Source organism: Marmota marmota, unplaced genomic scaffold (assembly GCF_001458135.2).
Source record: "Marmota marmota marmota unplaced genomic scaffold, marMar, whole genome shotgun sequence".
Classification (NCBI taxonomy): domain Eukaryota; kingdom Metazoa; phylum Chordata; class Mammalia; order Rodentia; family Sciuridae; genus Marmota; species Marmota marmota.
Window position 1 is genome coordinate 671,051 of NW_026000206.1, and position 11,000 is coordinate 682,050.

Sequence of the window (11,000 nt, forward strand, 5' to 3'; positions counted from 1 at the left end):
CTAGGTTAAAAGCCACACAGATGGCATAATAAAACAAATGCAATCTCTGAACCCAGAGTGAAACCAGGCTTCTGGATTTAAAAGACAAAGGGCTAAATAAAAATAATAATAATTAATAATAATAATAAAAAGGGCTAAGGGCATAGCTCAGAGGCAGAGAACTTGCCAAGCATGCACGATGCCCTGGGTTCAACCCCGACACTGAAAAACAAAAATAAAAGAGACATCATTGACATTGGTGAGACAATTGGGAAATTTCGAATATGTAGGGGATGTTAGGTGATATCTCAAAATGATGATTTTTTAGATGTAATAATGGCATTACAGTTGCGTAGGAGATACATTCTGACATATTTGACATAAGTGTCATAATGTGGACAGCACATGCTCAGATAGTTTAGTAGGGGGACGTGGAGAGTGAAGTATGCATTAAAAGTGAGGGAGACCATGCACATAGACATGTGTTGAGTTTCTTCCTCCAGCTTTATTGAGGTATAATTGACAAAACGTGCATTTATTTAAGGAATACAACATATTGTTTTATATAATATACATTGAGAACTGATTACCAAAATTAAACTAATTAACATACACCTCACCTTTTTTTGGTGTGTGTGTGTGTGTCTGGTACAAACACTTCAGTGCACTTTCTCAGCAACTATAAAGTACCTAATACATTACGATTAATTATAGCAATCTTCTTTTACATTTGGTTTCCAGAATTTATTCATATTATAACTGAAAGTCTGTACCCTTTGATCCAAATCCCATTTCCTCCACCCCTAGCCCACAGGAAACTACCTTTTTGCTCTGTTTCTGGGAGTTCAAATCCTTTAGATTCCACGTGTAAGTGAGATCACACAGTATCTGTCTTCCTTTGCCTGATTTATTTCATTTAATGTAATGTCCTCTAAGCTCATCCAATGGCAGGATTTCCTTCATTTTTAAGGCTGAATGACACGTGTGTGTGCCCATGTGTGTGCGTGCATGTGCACATGCATACACCCATGCACACATGATGTTTTCTTGATCTATTCATCCCTGCATGTACACCTAAGTTGTTTCCTTTTCCTGGCTATTGTGAATAATGCCTCACTGGATGGGGAGTCTCTCCAAGCTTCAGATTTCAGTTCCTCCAGGTACACTGTATACTCAGAACTGTGTTTATTGAATCATTTGGTTGTTCTACTTCTAGTTTTTTGAGGAATCTCCATTGTATTTTCCATAATGTGCACCAATTTACAATCTTTCAAATCATATAGGGGTTCCCTTTTCTCCACACCCTTGTCAATAATTGTTAACAGTTTTTTTTTTCACAATAGCCACCCTAACTGATATGAGGTTAATTAATCTTTGACAAAGTCACTAAGAGTACACGAAGGGGAAAAGATATTCTCTTCCATAAATGGTGTTTGAAAAACTGGATATCTGCGTAGAAAATAAAAAAATAAAATAAAATTAGAACTCAACCCAAAATATATTAAAAATTTAAACACTAGACCTAACCCATAAAAATTGTAGAAGAAAATAGGGGGAAAGCTCCTGGAAGTTGGTTTTAGCAATGATTTAATGACTATGACCCTAAAGGCATAGGCAAATGGAAGCAAAAATAAACAACTGGGACTTCATCAAACTAAAAACATTTTGTACAGCAAAGGAAACAGTCAACAAATAAAAAGGCAACCTACAGAGATGAAATTTACAAACTGTATGTCTAATAGAGGACAAATACCCCCCAAATAGAAGGATCTTCTAAGACTCATTAGCAATGAAACAAAAGCAATTATAAAATGGTCAAAAGACCTGAACAGACATTTTTCCAAAGAGGACATTCATATGGCCAACAGGTGCAGGAAAAAGATCTAACAAGCACCAGCCATTAGAGAAATCTGAATCAAAACCACAAAGAGAAATCACCTCACACCTGTCACAGAAATGCTTTTTAAAGTATATTTTCATACTCAGAAATCACTAGAACTTAAATAAGCTGTCCTAATAAACCAACTTTATCATTCCAGACCTAGAAATAGCAATCTGAACTGTAAAAACAAATCAAGAGAACAGTGAGATCTCTCAACTTTTCTGTAGATTGCTAAACTTTTTTTTTTTTATTTTTTTTTTATTTTTTAGTTTTCGGCGGACACAACATCTTTGCTTTTTTTTTTTATGTGGTGCTGAGGATCGAACCCAGGCCGCACGCATGCCAGGCGAGCGCGCTACAGCTTGAGCCACATCCCCAGCCCCAGCCACATCCCCAGCCCCTAGATTGCTAAACTTAAGATGGATGATAATTAAAGCACTTTATTACAGAGTCCAGCCAATGCTTCTACCACTTAGGAGGGTTCCTGGAGAAGTGCCAGTGCCTCTGGTCTTCACAAGTCCAGAGAAAAGTGAGGATGTAACCTGATAGGTGAGGACTTCCCTGGGTACCTTAAAAAGCAGGGGGGCTATCCCTCTCCACCCTTCTCTACCTGTGACTGCATGGGTAAATTCAATTCCAGATGGAAAGTAGGAGTCAACCTTGACAAACTGAAAAAAAAAAAAAAAGAAAAGAAAAAAAAGAAAAGAAAAGGAAAAAATGCTAGCAGAGAGAGAAAGAGAATTTCAAGAGTTATTTTCTGACACTTAAATGTGGAACTGTATTTGGCACCTAGTTTTCAGTTGATTTGAGCCAGAAGGGACAGGAGGTAAGCAACTGGTACCATTAGCCTCCAGTAATGATATAAATGACCCCTGACCTTGGGCCACCAAGCACCTTCTATTCCAGATGACCTCTACTTGATTCTGCATTCCAGATTACTGTTTCAAACATATTGCAGGGACATAACAGCTGGTATACTGACTTGAAAGAATTGCTAAGCTTCAATGTCACACCAATGGCCTTGACTTCTACCTGGGGTTAATGGGACTTGGACAATGAGTGAAAAGGACCCCCAATTTAAGCCAAAAGCTTGATGGCAGAGCATATGTGGCACCAGCAAAACTCTAGTTAAACACAATCTTTGGAGTGGTACATCAGGATTCAGAAGAAAAAGTTAAAGTTACATTCCCTTTACTCGCATACTGATTCTTCAGGTTCAAAACAAGATGTGAGTTGCTTTTCTGGCTGAATTTCACTTGATGTACATGTATGGGGTGGGGCATGTTCTGGTATGTTAGTCTACAAACACTAAAGTGCCTAAATACATACATGCATACATACATACACATAATACATAATTCTTTACCTAATACTTACTATGGTCCAGGTACACTGTAATGGTGAGCTACGTTGAATAAGATGTGATCCCTACCTTCCCAGGACTTATAGAATAGAGTATCAGGGAAGATAGACAAGGAAACTAATAGTTACATTAAAGCCTGAAAAGTGATAAGAAAAGCATAGGGTTCTATGAGAACACAAAGAAAAGGCATTTGTTGCAGACCTGGAGGATGAGAGAAGGTTTCTCAGTAGAAGGGACATCTCAGTGAGGCCTAAAAGAGGGATGGAAGCCATTAGGTGACTAGCATATGGGTGCAGGTGGAGGAGGAGTGTGTTAATAGAGAAGGATGCTCCACCACAGGGAACAGTTTGTGCCGAATCTGAAAATGTGTTCCAGTTCATAAGATTGAGGTATAAAGCACAGGGGTGTAGAAACCGAGAAAAATAGCCCAGGCTTGGTCGTAAGTGGCCTTGTAAATTGGATTTGCCCTAAAGTCAATGGGAAACCATGGAAGAGTTTTGAGCAGAGGAGTAGCTTGCCTCTGTGCATTCCTGAGAAACAGTCCTGTGGCTGCAACATGGAGGACCAGCTGAAGAGAAGAAAAGCTACCAGTGAAGGAGGAGACTGCCACACTGACCCAGGCACTGCAGTGATGGTGGCCTAATGGGAACGAGAGGTGAGTATCCTCTTCTCGGAGATGTAGAAGGCCGGTTACAAAACCTACCACCATTCCTTTTCAGAGAGTTTCCTGTTGCCTTTTCTTATCCTGAGGAGAGAATTTTCTTTAGTCACCCAATATCCCTCCCTTCTGAGAAATAACACGCTGGACAAGGAGGAGACTGGCTCTTGAATCATAATCGTGATACTGTAAGAACAGGCCCTATCGTCTTGGAGAAGCGAGGCCAGAAGTTTAACCCAATAACTAGGAGAATGGGGCATGTCATAATAAATTTAGTAATTATTGCCCCACCTAGAAAGAAAAATAAACTCATTTCATTCTTCAGTAAATCCCAACCACACTCATACTTTTTCATGAGGTGCCATAACTCATCTTGAAGAAACAGAAGCATGACTTTCCAACCCAAAATAAACTTTTAAAAACTAAGAGATGAGTTAGGCAAGGTTGCAGGGTACAGGGTCTTGTAGGATCTTGCAAGGATCTTGCAGGGTACAAGATCCCCAACACACAAAGGAGGTAGCTGGATTCCCAGTTTGATCCCATCCTCTCTACTCTGAATAGCCAGGGGACAGAACTTCTGTCATCTCAACCGAAGACTAGAGGTTTATTTTCTGGACACAGTGAACCAGAAAGGCTATTGAAAAAGTTAGAGAAAAAAGACCACATGAAAAAGAGGGAAGGAGGCCAGGAATGGCGCTCCCCCTTAATTCCAGCACCACCAGAGGCAGAGGAAAGAGGATCACGAGTTTCAGTTGGCCTCAGCAAGTTAGTGAGGCCCTATTTAAAAATAGAAAAAGGCTGGGAATGTAGCTCACTGGTAGAGTGACCCTGGGTTCAGTCTCCAGTATTGGAAAGAGAGAGAGAAATTATGAAAAAAAAATTCAAGAAACATTTCCAATGACTTTCCAACCAAGAAGTCTCACTGAATACTAGCACAATGGATATAAAAATTACCAACTCCAAGCTCATTTGGTGAAATTGCAGAATACTAAGGACAAAGAAAAGACCCTAAAATCTTTGAGAAAGGAATAAGAGTCATATTTAAAAGATCACAAACCAGAATGGCATTGGACTTGACATCAACACTGGAGGGTAGAAGACAATAAAATAATGTCTTCCAAATGCTAAGGAAAAGGTATTTACAACCAACTATTCTATTTAAGTATATAATTATGTAAGTGTAAAGTTAGAACAGAAATACTTTCAGACATACAAACTTCAAAAAAAAAAAATCCCTGTATCATTTCTCAAGATGCTACAGAAGGAAGTGTTCCACCAAAACAAAGGAGTAAATCATCAAAGAGAAGACATGGAATTGGAATCTCAAAAATAAGACATCCACCCCAGGAGAGGATAATGGTGCTCAGAATTAATGGTGAAGAAAGTTTCTAGAAAAATAACTATGTCACAGGCCAAGTGAATCAGAAATCTTGACTGGCGCAGGACAAAAACACCTAGATGTCTCTAAAAAGATGGGACTGGGAGGATATTGGCTGTGTATGAGTTTAGAGAGAGATTTACACTCATGGTAGAGTTTGAAGAAATGAATTACTCACTAGCATACAGAGAAGTAATTTTAAACATAAGGAAACTCTTATCCTAGGGCATACAAGAAAATAAATGGATTCATTAAGATACATGGTACACAGCTCAACTGTGAATAGACTTATTTTGTCATTATAATGTGAAAAGAAGAGATTGATTAACTCCCCCCCCCAAAATTCTAAAACTAAACTGAGATGTTTGGAGGAGAGGAGCTAAGGTAGAAAGAGGAGATGGATGAAAAGAATTAAGAAATCAAGGAAAATAATCAATAAACTATAGGTTGAGGGGCTGGGGTTGTGGCTCAATGGCAGAGCCTTGCCTAGCATGTGTGAGGCACTGGGTTTGATTCTCAGCACCACATATAAATAAATAAAGATCCATTGACAACTAAAAAACAAAAAACAAACAAAAACTGTAGGTTGGTTGTCTCTTTAGAATGAGAACCCAAACAGCTTTTTCTTATAATGAACCTTGGAAATTAGACTTCTTATCACTTTGAAAATAAATCTTTTTAATTTTAGTAAGGTCTCAATTATATAAAAGATGAATAATCAATTCAGAAAAGAAAAGGAACAGCCAGGATTTGCAATAACTTCAGGAATTTATGTTGTATGCATTTTGAACACTAATTTTTTTTGAGAAATTAACATAAAAGAGCCTCAAATGATATAATATCAAAACATTACATCTAATTTTCAGAAACTGTAGGCGAGAATATAAATCATTCAACTTTTGATAATACCTACTAAAATTTTCAAAATATATATCCTTTGACCCTATAACTCCACTTTCAGGAATATCAGTATATATACAAGAAAGTTCTCAGAAATATATTGGTAAAGGTGAAAAGTGGAAAGAGGAGAAGGAGGAGGAGGAGAATAAATATATACCAATAAGTGAATGGCTAAACAAATTATTATACATCCAACTCTAAAATACTGAGTTTAATGGAATAGGTACTTCTACGAACAGTACCAACAAGATCTCAAAGATACACTGTTAAATGGGAGAAAAGTCACCAAACAATATGTATAGTATGAACCTATTTATGTGAAAAAAAAATAAGGACCTTAAAATGGTGTGTGTGTGTGTGTGTGTGTAAATGCATAAAAATGACCTGGAAACACCAAACTATTGCAAGTATATCTCATTCATTCTCCCAATTTGCTATTCTGTTATATTCTACTTCATAGTCAACAATTTAGTGACACTTCACACACATTGCAGAAACACCAAGCTAGAGACCTTTATTCTGTAAGCCAAGGGAGAAGTTTCTGGCGGGGCAATGATAATGGTATCGGATGCCAAGTTATGGGGTCATAGGAGTGCAGTAAGGGAGAAAGGTTGGTGAACAGGCAGGGGCTGAGGTCCAGAATTCAGCTGCACTTGGGGAGAATGGAAGCTAGGGAAGGCATAAGTGGTTGTGGCCCTCCTGCCTTCCCACAAGCCTCTGCAGGAATTCACCAGCCTCAGAGTCCCAGATACCTCACTCAGCCCCTTCACTGTTACAGGTTCCATATCTAATTCCCTTTCTGATGCCAGGGAAACAGTCTCCAAGTTCCACCTGGACCCAATCTTGAAACCAGTCATCTCTAGTCTGATCCTAAGAGAGGCTAATTTTATCTCAGCAAACTGCCTTGAATCTGCCTCCCGTCTCCATTTCTGTTGCCACAGCACCAACTGACCCACCACCGACATGATCATTTCTGTCTTGTCCTTATGGGAGTGGTTCCCAAATGGGTCTTTGCCTCTGAATCCTTATTCCCATACCCCTCCTAGAATTCTCCCTACACTGCCAAAGCTCTTTCAAAACGCTGAACTATGATGATTTCATGATCTTCCCTGGAGAATTTTTTAATGAGTACCCATTATCTTGAGAGTGAAATCTAGATGTCATTAACGTGGTGTTCCAGGACCTGTCTCCTCTTCCCCTGTTGCTCTCAGTCATCCTATGCAGCAGACCCTCAGTGCTTCCTCCCCACTTTTACCAGTTACCATGCTCTTTCCATACTATTTCATTCAACCTGACTTCCCCAAGAAACAAGGAGATTAGCACTCAGCAGTTTGTAATGGAGTGCTTCACTCCAACTGGGAAGGGGGAAGGAGGAAGCTGTAATGGGGAGAAGTCAAACTGCATTGGGATCTCAACAGAAACCTCAGCCAACCCTTCTTGGAGTTTGGAAGATGGGGTGACCCTGTACAGCTATCCAAATACAGGGTGCAAAGCTTTTTCCCATGTCTATCAGTCATGGGAAACTATCCTAGGAAGTGGGACATGACCTTGGGCAATGTGGCTCTCTTCAGATGAAGCAATCCCCACAGGACTGAGAATGGTTTAATAACTGACAGCCTGAGGTCTGTCTGACAAGTTATTAAAATAATAAGTTACCAACCCAAAAGGGTTCAAAAAAAGAATGCTGTGAATACTAATGGTAAGGGGAGTCAATTCCATCATAACTGGCTCAACCACATTCCAAAAGCTTCTTCAGGAAAGGACTTTAGGCTAATCCCCTCATTCCACAGATGGGGAAACTGAGGCCCAGAGAGAATCTCAAATCATCAGTTGCCACACTATTACAGTCTTACAATAAATAATATTTGAGGATCTATACTAGGCTTGTGCTAGATGCTTTACATTTCTTAGCCAATTAAATATTGTGACAATTCTATGCAGAAGGAGCCATGCTCATTTTCATTTGACATACATAGCAGTAGGCTTAGAGCAGCCAGATAAGTCATTTATTTCAGACTGTACTCAGTGGATTTGGTATTTGAGCCCAGGTTACTGTGACTCCAGAGCCCCCAACTAGTAATCCTAGATAAAATTGCTTTTCCTCTATGCACCAAACCAGCATCCTTAGCCTCGTGAGATACAGAGGAATGTGTATATGTGTGTATAAATGCATATGTTGTTGTAATATACATATTTACCTACCTAGAAAACTTTTTATATGAAAAAGTTCATGTGAAGTTTTGTATGAGACTTTTATATGAAAAATTTTATATATATATATATATATGTGTGTGTGTGTGTGTGTGTGTGTATATATATATAACATATATACGATGTGATTTATTTCTAAGAATTGACACAGCACTACCACATAGAGCACAATATTTATTTTCTGTTTGGGGGTGGGAGAAGTTAAGCAAATATGCTTCTAAACGAAAAATACATTTCATATTGAATATAAATCAGAGATTACCCAAGTGATTTTCTGCTTTATTCCCACTCCATGTCAGTTTCCAACCAAGAGAGGGGTGCGTCTGAGTGCCTTTCAGCAAACCTGTAGACTCACCCCCTACCTTTTCCAAACCACCAGCTCTGGAGGGAAGCAGTCTCCCCAGCAAAGTGGTCAAAGTTAGATTTATAAAAGACCCCTGAAACCTGAGAAACCACCAAAGTTGATCCCTCTTTCCTCTCCTGCTCCATCAAGATGAAAAATATTCCAGTTTAAAAAAAAAACCAAAAAAAAAAAAAAAAACTCCCAAATGTAAGAATTTCCCAATGTAAAAAGTGGTGTTAAATTACAATAGTATGATGTGGTCCAAGAAACTCAAACCATGTCAGAAAAGTGAATTAATTTGTTCAACAAGCATTTGTTGTATTGCTACCAAATGCCAGGCCCTGGGCTAGAGGCTGCAGGCTGCAGGCTGCTGTTTGGGGACTTGTCATTTATACACTGGTTCTCAATTGTTAGTGCAATGACAATCACTTTGAAACTTGTTTAAAATGCACATTCCTGAGTTCAATCCAGAGCTTGTGATTCCTCAAGTGGAGTTGAAGCTTAGGAATCTGCCTTTTAACCTGTTTTCAGATGATTCTGAAGCAGTTGGTCTTCAGGTTGAATCTTCAGAAAGCTTCTAGCAATTTTTAAGCTCTGATCAGCTATTTAAGTTAAGTTACTTAAACTCAAGATGTCAGGGGATTGGAAGAGACATGATTTCTAAACTTTTGGAAAAGGTTTTCTACGGAACAAAAGCCTACCAGTTAAGATGCCACCTCTTTCAAAACCAGAAAAAGACACTGTGTCATCATGTAGAAGAAGCTTAAAGGAATTCATTGAACAAGTGTGTATGTGTGTGAAGATTCACCAACTTGTATGCTTATGTTTTATGTTCTTTATCACAGGGAGCTTACAGCACGGATGTTGTACCTCAACTTTTTTAAAAAGGGTTTTTGTTTGTTTGTTTGTTTGTTTGTTTTAGAGGAAGTATAAGTATAAAGAGGTTAAGGGGTTTAAAGAAGCTGTTCCTGAGGGGAGTGAAGGAGCAAGGTGGGAGACTGGCCGGGAGAAATTCACATGCCTTGATAAAGGTACCAGGTGAACCTCAGCAGCTGTCACAGTAGAAAGAGACTGGGAAATGGGAGTTAGCAGATATGGATGCAGATAAGTTAAAGGTAGGATGAGTGAGACACCTTGGACAGGGAGGGAGGGAAGGAGGAGGGAGGGAGGGACAGATGGAGGGAGGGAAGAGGGGAAGAGAAGGAGAGAGGGAGACAGAATCCAAAAGAGGAAGAACCTGGACCTATAGAGAGCTCATGATCTTGTGCCTGGGAATTGCCATGTGATTTTGAGCAAACCATTTGCTCCAATCCTGTATGTGGATCTTCAAAATGGGGTTGGACTTCCAAAAGCCACCATTAGGAATAAAAGAATGGTCTACGTGAAATGTGATTTGTAAACCACAGACAGCTGCTAAATGTTATTTAATAGGAATACATTCTGACCCAAGGTTAGGACAACTGCAAGTGTCGATATGAGCAAGTGCCCCAGCTTAGCTCCCCAAGTGATTCCCACATCTTTCCCACCTGACCACCAACACACAGGGGTTAGTGAGAGGATTTCTTTCCTTCTCTGCTCTGAAACAACTTGGATGTTGCTTTGTGTGAGCCTGAGTAGAGATTCCTTTTAGCTCCACACCCCCCCCCACCTCCCAGGCAGAGCCAGCTGTTGGCATGGAAGCCTTTGCCTCTTCCTTGCCCTGTGAGTGTCCAGTTAGAGGCGAGCGACCTCACCAAGGCAGCTTTCTGGGGGCCTTGAGGGGGGGAGGCAAAACAAGTCAGGTACTAAAATTAAATGAATTGTCTCAAATGTTTTTTTTAATTAAAATTGTGATTATTTTTCTGAGCATAAGAGGCTCTTTAAGAACAATTGCTCTTTCTGAATGGTAGATGAAGAGCTCAGCAGTTCTGCCCAAAGCCAGCTAGGGAAGGGAGGTGTGCACAGAGAGGTGACAGGTGATGGGCACTCCCCTTTTAGGGATAAGAAAGCCACAAGGAGAAATGGGGGAGGTGGAAAGACAGATCTGCTTAGAAAGGTCTCAGACTCAGGCTCCTAAGAGAGAAGGCTGAGCTGGTTGGGGACCCAAAGCTTGATTTTGTTTTTCTTTTGTTCCATAAAATTATACCATCTTCTCCATCCTTTCTCACCACTGGGGGACCCCAGTCACCAACCTTGAAAATGCAGCCAGAGCCACCCACTGCCTTAGCCTTGTGGCAACCAGGGGAGGAGGAGGAAGAATCCAAAAGGGTGTGTGTGTGTGTGTGTGTGTGTGTGTGTGTGTGTGTG